The sequence below is a fragment of the Phaenicophaeus curvirostris genome, chromosome 1 (assembly GCF_032191515.1).
Source record: "Phaenicophaeus curvirostris isolate KB17595 chromosome 1, BPBGC_Pcur_1.0, whole genome shotgun sequence".
NCBI lineage: Eukaryota > Metazoa > Chordata > Aves > Cuculiformes > Cuculidae > Phaenicophaeus > Phaenicophaeus curvirostris.
In genome coordinates, this window is record NC_091392.1 from 169,493,666 (window position 1) to 169,517,405 (window position 23,740).

A 23,740-nucleotide genomic window follows, 5' to 3' on the forward strand; every position below is an offset into this window, starting at 1 on the left:
ACAGATCATGGTATTCATATATCACAATATGATATTAGGAGGGTTTTTTTACAATTGCAAGATGTTTTCCATGTGTGTTCTGCCTGTAATCCACAATCACCCTATGCATTTTGATGCAATACATGAAAATTCTTCCTATCAAATATCATTCTGTGTTTTTCATACCAAATCAGCAAGATTTTTCCAAAATTAGATCATACACGTAATATATATCACACACACATATATGCACGAACACACACACACACACACATATATATATGTATGACTCTGCCATTTAAGTCCAGACCCAGGAGATACCCATGCAGAATTCATCATGCAAAAAGCTACATCAGATTTCAGATAGCTTACAGAATCACAGTATGGTTGAGGTTGGAAGGGACCTCTGGGCAGGGCCACCTAGAGCCAGTTGCCCAGGACTGTCACTGTCTTGAAGGAGAGAGACTTCATGACCTCTCTGGGCAACCGGCACTCAGTCATCCTCACAGTAAAAGTGTTTCATGACATTCAGAGAGCACCTCCTGAGTTTCAATTTGTGCCCATTGTGCCTATTTCCACTGGTCCTGTTACTGTGCACCACTGGAAGAGCCTGGTTCTGTCCTCTTTGCACACAATCTTCAGGTATTTATGTATATTAGTAAGAACCCTTCTGAGACTTCTTCAGGATGAGCAATCTGAAAATTGTCTCAATATTTCCTCATAGCAGAGATGCTCCAGCCCCTTAATCATCTTTATGACACTTTTCTGTAGTCTCCAGGATGTTCATGTTCCTCTTGTGCTGAGGAACTCAAAACTGGACACAACACTCCAGGTGTGACCTCATCAGAGCTGAACAGAGAGGAATGAATGCTTCCCTTGACCTGCTGCCAACACCTTTTCTAATACATCCCAGGACACCATTAGCCTTCTTTCCTGCAAAGGCACATCGCTGGCTGATGTTCAACTTGGTGTCCAGGAGGACCTCCAGGTCCTTTTCTGCTAAGCAGCTTTCCAGATGGCTGGATCCCAGCATATATTGGTGCATGGGGTTTTTACACCTCTCCTTGTTTAACTTCATGAGATTCCCAACAGCCTTTTTCTCCAGTCTGCTGACATCCCTCTGGATGACAACAGAGCTCCTCCTAATTTTGTAACAGCTACAGACTTGCTAAGGGGACACTCTGCCCATCACCCAGATCATTAATGAAGGTGTTAAACAAGACTAGACTTACTCTTGACCCCTGGGGTAAACTGCTGGTACTGGCATCCAGCTAGACTTTGTTCCACTGATGACCACCCACCAGACCAGTCTGTTCAGCCAGTTTTCAGTCCACCTCATAATCTGCTCATCCAACCCATATTTCAAAATCTTTTCTGTGAAGATCTTGTGGAAGGCAACATCAAACACCTTTCTGCAGTCTGGGTAGACAGTAACCACTACTCTGCCCTCATGTAACAAGCCAGTTATTTCATCACAGAATGCAACCAAGCTAGTTGAGCATGACTTCCCCTTAGTGAATTTATTCTGATTACTCCCTGTGATTTTCTCGCACTTAACATGCCTGGAAATGGTTTCTAGGATTAGCTGCTTCATCACCTTCCCCAACATTGTAATGAAGCTGGCCAGCCTGTAGTTTCCTAGAGTGAAAAAAAAGATTCCTGCAGAAAGAACAAAATAAAAGGCAATTATTCAATTCTACTTCCCCAGAATACTCTCCCAGATTCAAATAACTCAGGAACTTCGTGACTAAGAGGTGATATCTTACTATCCAATATCATGCAACAGAAATTTCTGCCATGGATTTTTCTTTCAGTTTTTGAATCTGTATAACAATCACAAACCTGCTAGTACGTTCCTGGATTTTTACAATATACCATTAAAATATATTCTCCGATAGCGTTTGGCCAATAATCTTCACACATTTAAAATATTTGTTTCTTCATACAGGTATTAGATGGAACACATTGCTTAGAAGAAATTACTTTCCTCCTTGCTTCTGAGAATAAAGGAAGAAAAGGAGTACCACTGTATCTGTTGAAAGTTCTGGGCTCCTACCCACAAGGATTATCAACTTGTTGTTGAAGAAAATGAGACCATGCCAAGATAGCTTGTCATGTCCATGACTGTTACTCATCTGCTTTTTCTTCTAAGTGCTTACAGCTAGTTACTGATTTTAATCATTTCTGTAAAGGTCTTCAAGATCAATTAGTAAAAGATAACTATATAGGAACATAGTATCAAAAAAATATTCTCTTTAGGTTCTCCCTTGTGCTTCTGACTAATCTCTAGGCAAATGCAGGGAGATATTAACACTGGAAAAGTAAGGTTTCAGTCAGTAATATGTGAGAACAAGGATGCATTAATTCCAGTATGTCTTTCATAGCTGTGTTTTAAAAAACATTAAAATCCCATTAGAGCAAGTAATAATTTTCACATGCTTGTATATAGCTTTTCAGTCCCCAGCTATTCCTTTGTGTATCTTTTACATGCTTGTCGTTGTGTAAGGATGAAAAGACACAAATATAACAACAAGGCTGGAATTCTAATTCAAGAATAGAACTGAATGCAGAACTGAGAGGTGAAGATAAGAAATCTAGGGAGAAATGAGACTGGGAGTCAGAAGAATTAAAAAGCCCAAATAACCCCAAAACTTTTGGTTTCCTGATATTAGTCAGATATTTCTAAATATCTAATAAACAAGTTCATTTAATAACTCAGTGTAGCGGAAGGAAATTATTGGGTGAGTTGAAGTAGAAAAAATTGTTGTTTTCTTATGTTTAATACAAACATTTTGTTTGTGCTTCTGGGTTTGTAATCAGGTATAGAAAGAAAAAAAACCCAATTTCTGAACACATTGCTGAGCTAACAAAATTAACTGATCATCCCAGACTGTATTTAAATGGTTAGATGGTTATGAAGTGTACTTCATAAAATTAAGCAAAAATAAGTACAAACTGTGATGGTTTTGACCCTAAAATAGACAGAAAATGTTGCACAGCAGGAAAGCAACAGTAATAGTGATCAGTTTTTCCAGAAAGTATCAGTTTTGCATAACTTATAAAATATATCATTTAGTAGATCAACTAGGAAATGGCACTTGGACAACGCATGCTTTTGCAGGGAAATAGAGTTGCAGCATATACATGTGTTTCATTTACCAAAGGATTTCTGAATAACCTTGCAAGAGACAACACACAGTTCACTGAAAAATTATAGCAGCTCTCCAGCTGTTTAATTTAGGATATGATAAATGCCATGCTGTTCAGATTTCTTTGCAACTAGAAGTGATATGATTCAAAATCAAGCTGAATATCTTCCTCTTCTTCATCTAATTTCACAGTGGGGTTTATCAAAAACTATTCAATCTGGATTAATTGAAGAAAAATTCAGTGCTGTTGGAAACAGGTGTCTGTGAAGTTATGCTTCATTTCAACCCGGAAGACAAATTGTTCTTTGTCTTATACTTGAAATAATCACAGTAACACCTCTACAGAAAGGAAGTAATTTGTTAGAATATTCGGTTAAGTGTGACATATGTTAAGTTATTGCTATGAAGCCTAAGGCATTCATACCACAGGAATTACATGAGACATTTGAGGACTGTGATGTCATTCCTTACCAACTGATGTGCAATGGCAGGACAGGTAAACATACGTCTCACAGCAAACAAAAACTTTCTTACCTCCTTGGGAATGACAAATAGTTGTGCAGACCTTTTGGTTCATAATTTCATACCCATACCTAGTAATCACAATGATATTTTACAAATGCCTAGAGCATATCATCTACCCATATCTCTAATTAATTAACAAGAAGGGCTTTGACAATCTGAAAACACATATCTTTGAAGAAATTACTTATGGAAGAGAAGTTTGTATTCAACATGTATTGGAGTAAAGGCAGATTGCAAATCCTAGATATCTATTTCTAAACCAGAATGGTACAAGGCTTTCCACATTTAGAAGTAGAAACATTTTGAAGAGTTCAAAGAATTCTTTCCACATTTATCAAAACCTTTGTTTAGAAGTACCAGTGCCTAGTTGCACAAATATGAATGGACTTTAATCCATCAAGAGAGAACAGTCTGAATATTTATATTCACCATGTAAAACACAGTTTATTTTTAATATCTATTCATTGTCAGCTGATAGCTTTCAGATACTTTCACTTTCCATAGATTTAGATGATGCTCTTTATGTGTGCTGAGACTGAAAATAGAGTGATCATTTATTCTGTTTTCAGACTTATTTTAAAATTTCTGAAGTTTTTCCAAAGTAATAGGCATTTTCACAGCAACACATCTCTGCTTGAAATGGGTAGTTCCTAGCACTAAACAAATACAAAGTATTGTACAAAATAATAGTGATCCATTTTTTGTCTCCATTTTTCATATTTGTGCAAGCTTTGTACAAAGGAGTACAGGATAATTAAAATCTAACACCTTGATCCCTGATTATGACTACAACAGCTCCCAAGAACTAAAGTAAGAGTTTCTTCTAGAACTATGATTATGACCTAAAGAAATGCAACATTTCAGGAAGATTCTCAAATGCTTAATTAGGGCAGGTCATACTGTACTGCTGCAGCTGCTGGACAAAGCATTAACACAATGCTCTCAGAAATCAGATGGCTTCATTGCTTTAACTTGGTCAATAAATAAGAAGAACCTTACTGCCAAGTGCTTCAGCAATCTCAGGTACACATCTGGGTCTTACTCAAATCCCATTAATACCCGTGTAAATTAAAAATAACTTGATCAAGGTTATTACATCTACAGAAATTTAAAACCAATGTAAGATTAGAATTAGACCTATCATTGAAAAAAAAATAAAATGTATCTATTAAAAGTATATCTTGTACAGCTTTTTTCCTACTTTTCTTGACTCATTCCTGAATTTTATGGATTTATTTATGTAACATCACTAAATGATCATATGGACACACTCACAGAACTGTGAACATTCTTCTAGATAGAAGTGTGTCTGTAACATAATATTCAGAAATATTTCTACTGTTGGGGACTGAAATTAAAAATGCATACTACTGAAAAATTCAGTCAAATTTAAGACAAATATCACAAAATCACGTAGATAGCATAGACTACAGAACAAGTTAAGACTGAATATCTCATTTCAAGTTCCTCAATACCATGTATACATAAACTAATTTCTCACCTTTACAGTTTTATCTATGTTATATTCTCAAGTGTGTTGCAAGAACATCTTCATAATCTTAGTTCTGCTAAATATCACTTCTTCAAAAATTAGTACCTAGAGTGCATATTAAATAATTACTTTCTTATGTAAGTGGGATTTTGCACTGTTGATAATCACTGCACATGGGACATTAAAGCCATAGCAGTCATGTAGGAATCATTTCAGTAATGACTCACTCCATTGCTCTGGTGTTCTGACCTCACTGTGCCTCTCTAGATCAAGTCTGGCATTATGACACTGATATCTTTAACACTAACAGCCCTCTTGAGACCAATTGAAGCAGCTTGAGATGATCTCAGAATACTCAACATCCAGGTCTTGAATAGCTTCTAATTCATGAGGATGATACTTCTGACAGTCAAGCACTCTCCTCTAAAGTGAAGTCTATGTCTCAGAGGTGGTTCAAGAGTGAAAAAGGCAGGTAGAAGTCAAAAAAGCTTGAGCCTTCTTTGTATGACACTTGGCCAGTTTAATGTTAGTGAATGTGTTATAGGCCAACAAAGCAGTCACTCACAATTCACAACACTTTGATTTTGTATTCTTCCCATGAGGTTAGAGTAGAATTTGCAACTGTGGTAATTCAACTTAAAACAAAAAAAAATTAAAAAGAAAACAAACAGAAGAAGACGAATATAGGTTGTTAATTGCATTGGTGGAGAGAGAGAAAACCAGAAAATATGAGTTTTTGAATCTTCCTTTCATGTAGTTCAAGGCCTTGACCAAAATGAAACCTACAGTGTACTTGCCTTTGTACTAATAATGAAAACATTACAATTGAAATACAGAAGATGAAGCAGGATAATATCAAAATGGGTTTGGGGTTTCTTTTTTTTTGCAGACAGATAAAAAGCTACAAAGTAAATAGCAGAAGGTTGAAAATGATTTTGTCTCAGAGCCAGATATTTAACAGCTTTACAAATTTTATGCTAAATGAAACAAAAATGGGGCACTGGGGAGAATTCATCAGTACTGTGCTGTAGAAAATTCTTAGCTCATGGTCTTTAAAAGTGCCAAGAAGTGAGTACAGGCCTTTCCACTGGTTAGCTCTCTAGAACTTTAAATTATCTTATCATAATAAAAGCCTAAAACTCAGTTTTAAGTGAGCCTGTGGGAATGGATGTCTGAAAGGTTTACTGTGGGTTTTGAGGACAGTGACCTCTTGGCCATTCATTTGAATTTAATTTGGCTAAGTAATAACAATAAACTGTTACAATCCAATGAATATTTAATGGCATAAATAAAATTACACGTCTATTATTATTTTTGATTAATGATCTGATTCCCCTTGAATAGCAATTGAAGGCTACAAGCTCTTCAGAAAGGATAGACAGGGAAGGAGAAGCGGCGGTGTGGCTCTGTATGTTAGGGAGGGTTTTGATTGTACAGAGCTCAATGATTGTGATGATAAGGTCAAGTGCTTATGGGTAAGGATGGGGGGAAAAGCCAACAAGACAGATATTTTTGGGGGAGTCTGTTTTAGACCACCTGACCAGGACGAAAGGGTTGATGAAGCATTCTGCAAGCGGCTGGCAAAAGTCTCACAATCTCTACCCCTTGTTCTCATGGGGACTTCAACTTACCAGATATCTGCTGGAAATACAATACAGTAGAGAGGAAACAGACTAGGAGGTTTCTGGAATGAGTTGAAGAGAAATTCCTGATGCAGCTGGTAAGTGACCCTACCAGAGGAGGCACCTTACTTAACCTGGTATTTACAAGCAGAGAAGAACTGGTGGGAGATGTGGTGGTTGAAGGCTGTCTTGGCCTTAGCGACCAGAAATTATAGTGGTTTTAATTCTTGACGAAGTAAGGAGAGGGGCTAGCAAAATCACTACCATAGACTCAAAAGGGCAGACTTTGGCCTGTTAAGGTCACTGGTTGAGAGAATCCCCTGGGAAACAGTCCTGGAGGGCAAAGGGGTTGATAAAGTCTAGACATTCTTCAAGAAGGGTATCTTAAGAGCCCATGAGCGGGCTGTCCCACTGTGACACAAGATGAACTACAGGAGAAGACATTCAACCTGGATGAATGGGGAGCTTTTGCTGGGACTCAGGAAAAAAGGAAAGTTTAGTACTGTTGGAAGAAATGACAGGCAACTCAAAAAGAGTACAGGCATTTTTTTGCTCATGCAGGGAGAAAATTAGAAAGCCAAAAGCCCAGATAGAACTCAATTTGGCCACTGTTGTAAGAGACAACAAAAAAAAGATTTTACAAATACATCAACCACAAAAAGAGAGTCAAGGAGAATCTTCATACTTTATTGGATATGGAGGGGAACATAGCTACTGAGGATAAGTAAAAGGCTAACATGCTTAATGCCTTCTTTGCCTCAGTCTTTAATAATCAGACCAGCTATACTGAGAGTATTCAGCCCCCTAGTTGGCAAATAGGGATGAAGAGCAAGATAAACTCCCAAAAATCCAGGAGAAATAGTCAATGACCTGTTATGCCACTGGGACACTCACAAGCCTACGGGACTAGATGGCACCCTCAGAGTACTGAGGCAGCTGGTGGAGGAACTTGACAAGCCCCTCTCCATCAGCAGTCCTGGTTAACAGATGAGGTCTCAGACAACTGGAGACTTGTCAATGTGATGCCTGTCTACAAGAAGGGCTAGAAAGAGGATCTGGGGAACTACTGGCCTGCCAGCCTAACCTCAGTACCAGGAAAGATAACCGAATGGTTCATCTTTGATGTGCTCACCAGGCAAGTGCAGGTCAACCAGGCAATCAAGCCCAGCCAGCATGGGTTCGTGAAAGGCAGGTCCTGTTTCACTAACATGATCTTCTTCTATGGCCTGGTGAACTGCCTAGTAGAAAAGGAAAAGATTGTGGATGTTATCTACCTCAATTTCAGTAAAGCCTTTGACACTGTCTCCCACAGCATTCTCCTAGTGAAGCTGGTGGCCCATGGCTTAGACAGGTATGCTCTTCATTAGATTAAAAATGGTTTGATGGCTCTGCCCAGAGAGTTGTGATGAATGGAGTTAAATTCAGTTGGCAGTCAGTCACAAGTGGTGTTCCCAGGGACAGTCTTGTTTAATATCTTTATTAATGACTTGGAGGAGGGGATTGAATGCTCTCCATCAGTAAGTTTGCAGACGACAACAAATTAGAGGGGGAGTGTTGATCTGCTTGAAGGCAGGAAGGCTCTGCCTGGACAGGCCAGATTGATGGGCCATGACCAATTGTATGAGATTCAACAGGAGCAAGTACAGAGTCCCGTACTTCAGTTGTAACAATCCCATGCAACAATACAAGCTTGTGGAAGTGTGGGTGGAAAGCTGCCAAGCAGAAAAGGACCTGGGAGTGCTGATTGTTAGTTGTCTGAACATGAGCCTGCAGTCAGCTCAAGTGGACAAAAAGTCCAACAGCATCCTGGCCTGTATAAAAATTATGTGGCTAACAGGAGTAGGGAAGTGACCATGTCCCTGTACTCGGCACTGGTGAGGCTGCACCTTTAATACTATAAGAAGGACATTGAGTTTCTGGAACATGTTCTAGCGAAGGATCTAGAACACAAGTCTTATGAAGAGCAGCTGAGGGAACTGACTGTTTAACCTCAAGAAAAACAGGCTGGGGGGAGATCTTATTTAAAAAAGATGTATATATCCATATTACTATTTATATGCCAATACATTTTAAAAGGGAAGCCTATTACATTTGAAATAAGACTTAATAAAAGACAGCTTTAAAAGGCATAAGAAGGTAAAGAGAAGATGATACGCTAAAGAGAAATGTGTCTTATTTCCTTTATAATCTAATATTATATGAACAAGTGCTGTGAGTGCTCTGCAACTAAGTAGGAAAGTTATTATGAATTCTTGCCTCTCCTCAAGTTCTTTGTGGTAGTTAACAGATACATCTTGGGAAAAAGCCTTGTGACAGAAGGAGAGAAAAAAATTAGACAGCTCCTTATTCTCTCATCACAAAAACTTAGCCAACTGAAAACAAATCTTAAATTAAACCTAGTGAATATTATTATCATATAAGCCATAATTAATTGAAGGTCCAGTCTTGAAAAGGTTGTGCCTTGAGGATCGAAGTTTCCAGCTACTAAATCACTGTCCTCTTTATACCATATTATTGCTTAGATGAGAATGATTAAGCAAATATTTAATCCATCTATTTATGGTTTTATTGCAATAATTAACAGAGAGCCTCGAAGAACTGCAGTAATTATGGACCTGGTTCTTCTCACTATGATATTTCAATACCATTTACTGAGATGACGAATAAAATCACATGTCTGTAAGGCTTAAAAAGGACCTTCTAGGACCTGGCTGATGTGCCAAAAGATGTTATGTAACAAAACATAGCCAATGAATGTGATTCTCAGAAATCTGATTAGATTAATTTTTTTCAGGTTCTTCATATCAACTTAATCCAAGTGTCTTCCCATGGAACATTTTTAGCATTTTATTTTCTTAAGCAGAAGAGGCTTGGGAATTTGCTCATACTAGTCACAATCAGAAAGAGAACAATTTTTTTTTTAATATATCGCACCTTTTTTTCAGAGATTAGCAGGATGCATAAATTGTTGAATAAATGAGCAGAATTACAGTCTGCAGAAATTTTTCAAGAGAGCAGATGCATAGAGCTTCAAGTGCTACATCATACTGAGTGATATGTTGAACAGTAATGAATGAAATGGTACCTTGCACTAGTGTTTACCCCTCATCCTATGCTGCTGTACTCAACCATATCACCCCTTGTGTTTAAATCTGTAGCACACAAAGAATACTCATGACTGGGCACCCATTTCATCTTAGTTACTGTCGTTGTGTGCAGTTTAAAACTGGACGTTGTCATGGAGGCACACACAAAACAGATAACCAGTCAATAAAACTGAGGATTTACTTAGCACACAGGCAAAACAAACCAAACCAGAAGTTTGGATGACAAGCATGAATATCACTACACAACCAGCTTAAAAACTTTTAAGTTTCATGACCAATCCTTTAGAAGGATGGCCCCACATGTATGCACTCACCTATAAGATGGGGGTACTCAGTCCCAGAGGAGTTACCTTGGGCGTCATCCCGATCCAAGGGTAGGGTCCCCAACTGCAGACCCACTGCTTCAAGAGGATCAACTCAAATCAACTCTCCGGTGGGATTCCTGTTATATCTACTCAAGTCAATTCAAATTGGCTGGGGGCCCACTTCTTCTAGGAACTGTGTGCCTGGCAACAGTGACCATAAGCACATGAAAAAGGCAAAGTAAGAAGGTAAAAAGAGTAATAAAGTTGCAGCAGCCAGGAAGCCCTAGTCTCTGTCAGGTCTTTGTCAGTATGGTTGCATCTACAACAGACAAAAACACCAATGAAAGTCAGGCATGTTTCTTTCTGAATCTTTAAGTTGTATATGTATATTTCTACTACATGTAGAGTCACCTACTACAGAAAAAGGGCTTATCACAGAATCACTAGGTTGGAAAAGACCCACTGGGTCATCGAGTCCAACCATAGGAACTATCAAACACTAAACTATGCCCCTCAGCACCTCATCTGCCCATCTTTTAAATATCTCCAGGGATGGTGACTCAACTGCATCCCTGGGCAGCCCATTCCAGTGCCCAGTGACCCTTTCTGTGAAAAAAATTTTCTAATGTCAAGCCTGAACCTCCCCTGGCAGAGCTTGAGGCCATTCCTCCTTGTTCTGTCCCCTGTCACATGGGAGAAGAGGCCAGCTTCCTCCTAGCTACAACCTCCTTTCAGGTAGTTGTAGAGAGCAATGAGGTCTCCCCTCAGCCTCCTCTTCTCAAGGCTAAAAAACCCCAGTTCCCTCAGCTGTTTCTTATAAGACTTATTCTCCAGCCCCTTCATCATCCTTCTCTGGACATGCTCTAGAGCATCAACATCCTTCATGCAGCAAGGAGCCCAGAACTGAACACAGTATTCGAGGTGTGGTCTCACCAGTGACAAGTACAAAGGGAGAATAACCTCCCTGGACCTGCTGGTAGCACCGTTTCTGATACAAGCCAAGATGCCATTGGCCTTCGTGGACACCTGGGCACACTGCTGGCTCATGTTCCATCGGCTGTCAACCAACACCCCCAGGTCCTTCCCCTCCAAGCAGCTTTCCAGCCAGACTTCTCCTAGTCTGTTGAACTGCATAGGGTTGTTGTGCCCCAAGTGCAGGACCCGGCATTTGGCCTTGTTAAATTTCATCCCATAGGTCTCAGCCCAGTGGTCCAGCCTGTTCAGATCCCTTTGCAGAGCCTCCCTACCCTCCAGCAGATCCACACTTCCATCCAGCTTAGTGTTGTCTGCAAACTTGCTAAGGGTGCACTCAATGCCTTCATCCAGGTCGTTGATAAAGACATTGAACAGGGCTGGACCCAGCACTGAGCCCTGGGGAACCCCACTTGTCACTGGCCTCCAGCTGGATTTCACACCATTTACCACCACACTCTGGGCCCGGCCATCCAACCAGTTTTCCACCCAGGAGAGTGTGCGCCTGTCCAGGCCACAGGCTGACAGTTTCCGAAGCAGAATGCTATGGGAAACTGTGTCAAGTGCTTTGCTGAAGTCCAGGAAGTCCACATCCACAGCCTTTCCCTCATCCAGTAGGTGGGTCACTTTGTCATAGAAGATGATCAGGTTAGTTCGGCAACAGCTGCCTTTCATGGACCTGTGTTGACTGGACCTGATCACCCGGTTCTCTTGCATGTGCTTCATGATAGCACTCAAGATCACCTGCTCCATGACTTTCCCTGGCACTCAGGTCAGACTGACAGGATTGTAGTTCCCTGGGTCCTCCCTCTGACCGTTCTTGTAGATGGGCACAACATCAGCCAGCCTCCAGTCCAGTGGAGCTTCCCCAGGACTTCTTCCAGGACTGTTGGAAGATGATGGAAAGGGTTTTGGCAAGCTCATCTTCCAGCTCCCTCAATACTCTTGGATGGATCCCATCCAGCCCCATGGAGTTGTTGGTGTCTAGCTGGGCAAGCAAGTCTCTAACCACCTCCTCTTGAATCATGGGAGCTTTGTTCTGCGCCTCTTACTCCTAGGCGTGTATACACAGGGAAAAAACTTTCCTTACTATTAAAGACTGAGGCAAAGAAAGCATTAAGTACCTCAGACTTGTCCTCATCCTTTGTCACAGTTTTTCCATCTGCATCCAATAGGGACCGAATATTCTCCCTGGACCTCCTTTTATAACTAATGTATTTATAGAAAGATTTTTTGTTATCTTTCATGGACTTGGCCAATCTGAGCTCTAGTTGGGCTTTTGCCCTCCTGATTTTTAATCTGCACAATCTCACTTCCTCCCTGATAAAATGAAAAGTTTTCTTTTGAAATAAAGACAATTCTATGACAACATAAAAGTAAATTTTTATTGATTTCTGTTATTATGATAAAGCAATTTTATATACTAATGTGTTCTGGTTATTTTCAGGTGAGGGAAGTTTAAGCAATGTCTTTGATACACAAACTTAGGAATACAGTTGGACTGTTTCTTTTTAGGTTGCATACCTTTAAATACTTCCACTGAAGGGCTTTTCTGAAGATAATTTCAAGCTGAGAGCTCTTAGAAAGTGATTTTTGTTGTTGTTCTTAATCAAACATAAAAGTCATCCATATAGCAAGTAATTGTTTTGATTTTTTTATGCATAAAGAAAGACATTTTCTGGAAGGGTTGTTATTTGAAATATATAGATAGTTCCTGGAACGAGAATAATCATTGCATGACATTTTTAAATCAAAACACTTGAATTCTTCCCCTTGCTTTTCATCGATTTTCCACCTTCTTTTACAACTATGCAATAAAAATAATTAAAAGAAAACAAAAAAAAAAACCAGCATGCTTTGATGCATTTCCTTTAAAAATATCAAAGAATTAGTTCCTTTTTTTTATTTACTAACAGAAATTAAACCAAAGTTGACAGATATTGCCACTATAACATGCTTTGTATAGTCATCTCATGTGAATGCTGTGGATGATTATTCACATTATTATAGTTCCAATATAAGAAGCTCAGCTTATGGTAGGATATCATAAGTGATGTCGTATGATTCAGAATGCAGAAGTCTCATAGGTGAAGATCTAAATCCCTCTTGAAGGAGCATACAGAACATGGGAACTTAGCCTTGAAAATGGTGAACTATGTTGTTCAGAAATCACTAAAAGGTAAGTTTGTCAGCATACTGTTTAACTTAGTATATGAGCTTTGGTTGTCAGTACCAAATATAATCCTCTGGAGAACAGAAAATATGGTCCAGCTGAGGTATGTTAGATCAGTTATGTTCTCTCACAACATCATTTTTTTTTTTTATGCTTATCATATCAGCTAATAGTCCACCACACTAAAATGTAAAAAATACATATTCTTTTGCAAAACGTGGAGTTCATCTACGACCTAAAATTATCTAGGAATGTGAAATCAATTTCTCAAACGCCTGACAGTGTCACGTATATCTGAGGACATTCCTTAAAACAAACAAACAAACAAAAAACACACTAATAGCAAACCCAGCTGCTGTTAGGTAGAGTCATTAGTTCTGATCTTGACTGAGATTTTATTGTCAAAAAGGACAAAGGATTGAAAGATATTCAGACTGCCTTTTCCTGCTGGATAATGCTTTCTGAAGCTGGAATCATTCTGCTTAGATTCTCTCCAATTGAGCCCTCTCTTTCTTGAGAAGCTCTTCTTCTACCAAGACTTTACTTATGACAGGCACTGCAGAATATTCATTTCATTGCTTGGGGAAAAAAAACCAACAACTTAACTGTCTTCTTCCTTTTTGTAAATTGGAAAGAAACAATTATTTCATGGTGAGCTCCATCTGAACTTCTGAAGCATTTCAGATTTCTTACTTTTGGATGAAATTAAATTTGCTTTAAAAAATATTTTACACCATTCAACTCAGGCATTGACGGTGCGTTGAGGCTATATAAAGTTAAATGAAACAAATTCTACCTGATGTTCCAGCTGAGGTTATATTAGTATTCTAAAGGACTAATGGATTACATTGCAAGCCATAAATACAGTTCTTATGTTTCCTTTGCTCCCTACAAGGTCTCAAGACACAGGACTTCATTGACTTTAGTGCAACATGTGATACAACAGAAAAACTTACTTTTTTCAGAAACTTTTAGATTTTATTCAGAGTTTATTTGCATAGGTGATGATTTATGAGTTATGGTTGGACTTAACGATCCAGTGGGTCTCTTCCAAACTGGTGATTCTATGATTTCTGTCTAAGAGAATACTTTAACCTGGTCCTAATGAGTGTGTTCTTTTTTTCAGGTAACAAAACTTATAAAAGTGATTGAAAAACAGTGAAAGATATGCACCCATTTATATTAAAACTGAGTTAAAATAAAGATTAAAAATTAATATTTTAAGTAGAATCTAAGTGGATTTTCATGTGCCTGTGACTGAAAGTCATGAAAAATAATGAAAGCACTGTACAAGATGTTTTCTAGATGTTTCATAGAGTTTAGGTAGCAACTTGGTTTAAAAAAAAATTAGTTAAATACTGCTCCAGAAATTGGATCTGTAAATCTGGAATCCATACAATCTGTACATTTAGGGTGTAAACCTATATATTGCTGGTGAAAGATGTCTGCCAGCACAATTTGAAATTCAGGAATGAATTCCTGAATGGGTAGTAAGTAGCTTATGATCAATTTTAAGTACCAGTTTTCCTCTAGAATTAAAGCATACTTAACACTAAGAACAGATTTATCTTCTGTATTTGGACACAACAAAACGTAATTGTTTAAATAATCCATGACATTTAGAACCACCTATTACTAAACATTATTTTTTAACATTCATGTGTTAGTCTGAATTAGTGTATGACTCTAATGCAGTCAGAGCAGAAAGTAAAGTGTATTGTAAAAAATTCCTAGACAACTAACCTACCACCAGAAAGTCTGCCAAGATATATTTTCCAAACTACAGCAGACATGTATCCTTAGTTTTCTGTTTATCACAAGAGTTCTAAAGGGTTGAGGTTCACTAAGTTTTTTAACAATTATGTAATTCTATGCAACACTATAAGAACACTAAAAATAAATAATTATTAAAACAATGTCTTTTCATTCTTTTAATTCTTTGTTAGAATTTATATCTCAGCTTTATCAGACAATTTTGCACATTAGCACTCTGGGGTTACTCATATAGCCATTGAATTCCAGCCTTTATTTAACCTTTCCAGCCATTAATTAACCTTTCCTCTTTGTTATACTAAGCATGCTGGAGATCAAAACAGTTTACTTGCCATCTTCTTTTACATTGTATTTCCCAGTGATACGCAACAAGTGATGAATATCATACAACAGACAGAAGGAATGGTAGTTTCCAAGGAACTGCACATTGTGTGTAAACATAAGTTCTAGTTTTCTAGGGACATGTGCATAGACCTGGATGACAAATCAAGTTAGAAAATATCTGGCATCAGCCATCTCTCAAAAAATGTACAGCTAAATGAAAAAGTTAATTTTCTATGTATTTGCTTTTTTGAGCCTATCTATAAGCATAAGTACCTTGTTTTCTACTTCTTTTCTCCATGATTTGGCTTATCCCACCATTTAATAATAATGAAGTGTATGAAGTAATTATACTTTTTCTCTTCAATCTCTGATATTTAGATTAAAACAAAATATCCTCTTTAAACTCTAATTCAACAGAAGTGAACTTTCTCAGAATCTTAATCTGTTCTGTCTGCATATGCCATGGTGTTTGAGTTTGGGGGTTTTATGTTGAAAAAAAATAGGAGACCATGTATAACTTAAGTATTTGTGGCATAGTTGCTGGTATATATAGTTGCTAGCTTATATATATTCCTCACATATGTATCTGTCATTGTTATGTTTGTGGACAAAATATTAACCTTAAGACACAAATAATTATCCTGCCTCTTCTTTGTTACTTATGTATCTCTTTAACACTGCTAATGTCATTATATCTGAAACCACAGTGGCTTTTGTACCCATTTAAATTAGTGCAGTTACCATGTGCTTTTCAGCCATTCATTCATCACTATAATGTCTTACGGATAATTGTTCTGAACCAGTGGTACTTTATCCACTTTGTCAATTACGCACTTTCTATTCAGATACTTACTATCTGTTATAGTCATGATCTGTTCCTCTGTCTTTTCCCAGAGGTTAAGTGCTGGTCCTCTGTGATGCAGAGTTTTGGATGAACTCCAGCTCTGAATTTCCCTTATCTTTCTATTTCAATATCATACTGCATAGTAAATTCTCCAGTTCAAGAATCCTATTCATTCTCCATCAACTTCAGTCTTGTTTGGGTAATTTACTTTGCTTAACAAATTCCATTTGTTTTATTATCTCCAGTTTGTTTTCATCCAGGTTATTTTGGTTTTGGGTTTTTTTTTTAATTTTTCTTTTTATTTCATGATTGGAGATTCCCAGACTGCAAAATGATACCTCATCAGTATATTATAAATTTCTTTCTGCTCTTATTTTAATGAACTCTACTAAAAGCATTTTTCCATCTTTTTACATGAAGTGTCATTCTTCTCATTTCTATAATAGCTATATAGTTAGCGTCCTCTGCTTGAATTAACTGAGTAGTAATAAAATTAGGTAATGCTTCAGAAATAGCTTCTTTAGAAATAAGACTGCTTCTAACTGTCTTCTTTTCTGCTGTCACCCATTTATTACACATTTCAAGTGTAGTTTAAATCTTCCAAATTTCTGAATACTTTTAAATCTAGTCAATTTTTTCATGACTCCAGTCTTTTTTGCAGTTCTCATTTAATCTTTTCTTTGGTGTTGTGCATTGCTCAATAATCACTGAAAGTGAAGTGTCTAAGAATGGTGAGGTACATTATGTCATGCCAGATTTCTAACTGATCAGTATTGTGAAACATGGTCTATTGCATTTTATAACATTCAGTGAAAATTAATTAAAGACAGAATATTATACCATGTTATCCTAGTTTGAGCATGTATTTTAACAATTACATCACCAAAATTTTACATATTTGCATCCATGGAGGCAATTCAGTCTATCTAACTGAAGTTATCTGTTGAGTCAAAGAAGGAACTCCTTTAAACAGAAGCATAAAGACATACAGTCCATCCAGTTATGGTGCCTGCCTTTTTTCATTAAATGTATAAGGAATCTTCAAACAAGTTCTTTCAAAAAGAAATCCAATTAATTAGGGCAAATATCTAGCTCTTGCTGCTGGAGGGAAACCATAGATTACTACCTCAAGTTTCTTGCAACTCAGTCCATCTAAACTTCTTCACTAAAAGAGTGAAGAAAAGTACTTTTCACCTAGTAATTTATTAGTTCAAGCACTCAGTCAAGAGGTTGTTTTGAGGGACTTAGTCATTTCTGTAAAGGCAAAAGTGGGTTGCAACAATTACACAGAGTACTATTCCTCTTCCCTCTAGCTAACTTCACGCTACTATGAAGCCCAGCATGCACATACCATAAGACCAATCATAAGAGAGTGCCTGATTAATAGTACATACAAGTGAGTGCAAAAAAGTGATGGTTTCAAATTTGAAATTAAATTTTACGATTGGACAAAAACTGTGCAGGTTTTTTTCAGCAGAAAGGCATGTGTTGGTAAAAAACAAACGAAAAAACAAACAAAAAAACCAACTTATATAAGGCATGTTCAGAACATTGAAAACTAGATACTCAAGTAAATGTCTTTTGAATGAAAATTCTTCCCATATTAAGCAACCCCCTAAGATAGGTGGACAAGGTTTCTCCTTGTACTTTAAGTGGCTTTAATGGAGACCAGATTCTGTTTTCTACTACTATCTGCAGGTAAATACCCTATTTTAATTTCTCTTCTTTTCTTTTCTTGGCCTTGTAAATTTCCTATTGCAATGAGTTCTGTTCAGTTTGTGAGAAAGTACCTATTTTCATAATTTTTAAGATGCTAGATTTAATTTCATTAAATGTCTTCACTGTTCTTGTGACTGAGGCAGACATTAGTTTTTATAACTTTGCCATTAATTAGTTTAATCTTGGTTTAAATTAGAATTTTTCCATGATTGTGATAATTCTTATCATTTTGCAGTACACTTAATGCATATTGTACTCTCCAGTCTTCACTAATCTAACATACGTTATGAAAGTCACAGCATAGCATTACTGGAAGAGTAATCTACTACTATTCCTCAGCACAGTGCACACAGGTTTACAGCATTAAAGTTAACATGTATAATTTCTTAATGTAAAACCATATTTTTTTAATTTGAAGACTATATACCTATAAAAATACATGTAGATATACACGCATAGTTTTACATTACTGAACAGAAGAGAACAAGACTCCAAAATGCTCCTCGTTCTAAGTGTCACATAGTAATTTGTGTCCACAATCCTTAAGACTGATGTCCTTTAGAGAATATTTGCCTTCAATTATACTAGTTGAAAAGCCTTAAAGCAAGAGTCACAGATGTAGTTAACTATTTAAATAACATGGACAATTGGGCTACTGCGATTTCCTTGGCGTTTTCTTGTTTGCAGTGTAATTATACTCACATTAATCAAAATTCATGTTTAGAGAGTGCCACGCATTTTTAAGTAAACCTTACTCAGCTTGAGTGAGTTGTGCTGGAGCCCTGCTTAGAGTGATTGAAATAGAGTCTGTGGTAATGTCACATAAACATGTTTATCCAGGACAGTGGACTCTGCCATTATTTAAAAACTGGGAGTAGTGTCATAAATCTTGGTCTGATCTGGTCTTGTTCTTATCTTCTTAAAGCCACTAGAGATAGGTTTACTCCGAGCAACTTTAACTGGGAAGCAGTTAGCTTGAAAATACATTTAAGACTAGTAGGAACAAAAACTTGCCTTCAAAAACTTGTCCCTTCCTCCAGAGAACTGCTTAGAAATTGTCAATAATTTCACACAGAAATCTTCTAGTGGAGATAAGATCACACAATTCGTCATTTAACTACTAACCTATAAATCGATACGAATTAATAAAACCAATCTTTTCTGCCGTTCAGGCAACCAATCAACCAACTTAAACATTCTCTTCACTTAGAAAGACTTGGAAGGAGGAAACAAACAATGCAGGTGCTAACTGTATTGTCTCATCTGCTTTCATTCAGTAGTGTGACATCTGCTATATTTGACTATCTGCAAGTCATAACACTTTTTACCACTTCTGCATAATGTTTTTGGAACAATATGAAGCATCATTAGTGTATTTCAATTCCAACCATTATTGTCTCATGTTGCTTTATTACCATAATAAACTTGTGAATCATAGTAACTAACACAGTAGGGCTCCCGTAGTGAATTCATTTTCATAACCTCTTTTGTTATCATAAATGCAATCCAGAAAATTGTAAAGTCAGCAGTTCTATATAGCTTATTAATAAAGTGCATTACAGGGATGTATTAAAGCCTCAACAGCTGTATTATAATGAAACACTCTACTTATAATTACAATTATGCTAACACTTAATAATAATTGGGCTTCTGTGTCTGTAGCTCATTTGCTCAATAGGAGATTTGGTCGTGTCAGAAGTAGCCATTCCCTCAGCAGGTGACCTGGTTGCAAACATAACAGAGTTTAAACAGGGCATGAAGTTAGTAATGGCAAGAAAAGGGCAGATCTGCAGGTGGGGTCACCATCTGTGAGAAGAAAAATGTGAGCTAATGAGATATATGCACTTCTTTCTTTGTGGAGATCAGGTATCCAAGGGTGAAAAGAGGAGAAACAAAGATAATGGATTGGAGAGGGAACAAGGTAGGCAGGTGAAGAAATATTCTGACACGCAATGCATGGCTTGCTACCTTAACAATATAGAATTACAATGTCAAGAATAAACATCTAGTTACTTATGTCCCGGTAACACGTCTCATTTCATAATGGGAGAGGGGACTAAAGTTTGTTAATTCCTCCCCACGTAACAATGTGACGACAAAACACTGAAGGTCCATAAACGTCAAACAATTTATTGCTAATATGTGCCCACATGACTTAATCACACAAGCAAAATATGTGGCTTCAATCACATTACAATACTAAGATATGTATGTACAATATGCAGCACCAAACACAATACTATAACAGGCTGTGTGGAAGAAGAGGAAAAGAGATTGTGTGCTTTATCAAAAAGAGAAGAAGAAAGAGGAGGGAAAAAGCAGAAGACAGGAAAAGATCACCAGACTTTGCTCAAACGTAGATCCAGCTGACTGGGGGAGGACAACAGTGTCAATCTGTAGGAGAGCTTTCTTTGAAGACGCCTTCTCTGGTCTCTATACTTCTACTTTTTTATCTGGGCTCAAAAGAATGTAATCTAATGTATCTTTAACACCCAGAAGAGTGAGAATAAACTCGCTTTGTCTTTATGGCATGAGATTCAACAAGGCCAAATGCTGGGTCCTGCACTTGGGCACAACAACCCTGTGCAGTGCTACAGACTAGGGGAAGAGTGGCTAGGAGGAGAAGGACCTAGGGATGTTGGTTGACAGCCGACTGAACATGAGCCAGCAGCGTGCCTAGGTGGCCAAGAAGGCCAATGGCATCTTGGCTTGTATCAGAGACGGTGTGACTAGCAGGTCCAGGGAGGATATTCTTCCCCAGTATTCGGCAATGGTGAGACTGCACCTCGAATACTGTGATCAGTTCTGGGCCCCTCACTACATGAAGGAAGTTGAGGCTTTGGAACGTGTCCAGAGAAGAGCAACGAGGCTGGTGAAGGGGCTGGAGAATTAGTCTTAGGAGGAGTGGTTGAGGGAGCTGGGGTTGTTTAGCCTGGAGAAGAGAAGGTTGAAGGGAGACCTTATTGCTCTCTATAACTACCTGAAAGGAGGTTGTGGAGAGGAGGGTGCTGGCCTCTTCTCCCAAGTGGCAGGGGACCGGACAAGGGGGAATGGCCTCAAGCTGCACCAGGAGAGGTTCAGACCAGATATCAGAGAAAAAAAAATTCACAGAAAAGGTCATTGGGTACTGGAACAGGCTGCCTAGGGAGGTGGTTGAGTCACCATCCCTGGAAATATTTAAAAGATGGGTAGACGAGGTGCCGAGGGACATGGTTTAGTGGCAGATAGGAATGGTTGGACTCATGACCCAAGAGGTCTTTTCCAACCTGGTGATTCTGTGATTCTATGGTTCTATGATTCTGTCTTTGGCTGCTGAGTACTCCCTCTGGGCACATCCTCTGTCTTTACTGAATCCTTTGTCTCAGAGGATTAAAGGCTAATAGGGCTGTCAGGATCCTTGTTCTGTCCTGGTCTTCTACATAATGCTACCAACATTTATTCTGAAGTAGAAAATTCAGTTGAGAAGAAACAGAGTTTATTGTTGAATCCCAACTTCCTCTTCAAGAGTGACAGTGGGAATCTTGGGGATAGATTTACTATTGTCCAGTAGTTTCTTAGTCTCCAACAGAAAAAGACACCAATACACTCTTGTCTTAATCAAGAAACAGCAACAGGAGTCAAGTTGCAAAACTATTTTTACATTCTAGAGATGTAGTTCTTTAGTTTGGAAATACTTATGTTCCTATGCTAGTAGTAGGTTCTTCACAAGTGGCCAGCACTTCTCCAATATGAAAAGGAATTTAAAGGAACAGAAATAACTCAAGTTTGCATGAGTCATCAGTACCACACCTACTAAATTACTAGAAACAGAGATGGTGCGTCATGAGATAAAGCTGCAGTTCCTAGTGCTGTATCAGTTATTATCTAGATCTAGGCTGAAACTGCTTTTGGTCTTATTGTGGAAATTAGGAAGTATCCTCCTTCCAGTAGGATAATCTTTACATGGGATTATACTTTCCACTGTATTGCAAATAGGCTTATTGTGTTCATATTGTGAGACAATGGGTTTGTTTTGTGTTGAAATAGACATATTGTGAACTCTTTCAGCTAATGTGTGAAAATAGTGACTCCACAAGCATACTCTATTGTACTATATTCTAAAATGACTGACCCATTCAAGGAAGGTATTTCATATCCTATTGAAGAGTGAATTAGAGTTACTGGAGTTGTTGCAACCACTGGCCTATTTCTAAAGGGGAAAAACAACAATGTTCCTTCCATAGTCATTCTCCAGCATATGCTAAGTGTGGTCTGGTGGATTTGTACTTTCTCAGTGTGACAACAGGGCATGAAAAGAGGAGCCTATCTCAAAGAAGAGTGCATCCTTTGCAGTCTCCCATTGCAGACAAGGACTTGTTGGCAAGAGGGAGAAAGAAAAATTCAGTTCAGCCTGAAATACTGATGAATATCTGTTTCATGAAAGGAGAGGAAGTTGACAGCTTGTATGTAATTCTCAGTTCCTTAAATAAAACCCAGAAATAAATAGGAAGATGTTTTCTGCTCCTACCTTTATGTCTTTTCCTATCAAATTGTCTTGGAATAATGTAAGATGACATAACCAGAATGTCTGTGGGCTGGGGAAGATCTGAAAGAGCATGAGGAAGTAATGAGGGAGTTGAAGAGGTTTGAAATAATTAATTTGAAGCATACCAAGACAGGATCACTGAAACAACATAAGGCATATAACGTGAGGTCACAACTGTGCACCAGACATGCAGAAGCCAAAGCAGTCATCTGCTTTGGCTTATATATCTGTCCTCAGTTAGGTTGGATGTATTTATCCTTCTTCTACATGATATTTGAGAAGAGAAGGCTGAGAGGAGGCCTTATTGCTCTCTACAGCTACTTGAAAGGAGGTTGTAGAGAGGAGGGAGTTGGCCTCTTCTCCCAAGTGACAGGGGACAGGACAAGAGAGAATGGCCTCTAGCTCCGCCAGGGGAGGTTCAGGCTTGACATCAGAAAAAAAAAAAAATTCATGGAAAGGATCATTGGATACTGGAACAGGCTGCCCAGGGAGGTTGTTGAGTCACGATTCCAGGAGGTATTTAAAAGATGGGTGGATGAAGTGCTGAGGGGCATGGTTTAGTGTTTAATAGGAATGGTTGGACTCGATGATCCGGTGAGTCTTTTCCAACCTGGTTATTCTGTGATTCTGTAATTCTGTGATTTATACAACTAGCTTAAACTAATGTTTACCTGCCTAGGAATACATGGAATGAATCTCACTCCAGGAAAATTGTTGAAATATGATGAAAAAATTAAACTCTATAAGAAGAAAAATGCATAAAAAAGTGGCTTTCAGATACTGAAAGGTCAGAAATGGGGCCCTATGGACGCCGTATTGATTCTTAACCCAATACAGATTCTTATCTCAACCCTTAAATAAAATGCTGAATTAAATAATCTGAATGTATTAATGTAAGTCTAAGTTGGTCTAAAATAAGTGCCATAATGCCCCAGGTCTATATTTCTTATGCAATATTCAGATTTAGAGAGATCTAGAGCCTGTATTTAGTGAAATGACTTTACTTTTAAAAGATGAACATGCACTCCTACATGATGTTCCCACCTAGAACTAGAGTTGTGAAGAACACAGTTGGTGATCCCTTAGAATTACTCTCAGATGCTGTTCAATTAAGCCCACAGTATGCTTTTCTTAGACTGCATGATTACCATGATTCAAAAAAGCATACTGATGATAAGTTTCTTTGATAGAATTTTTCAGTCTCTCAGAAAACACTGTCAAGTATTTAAAT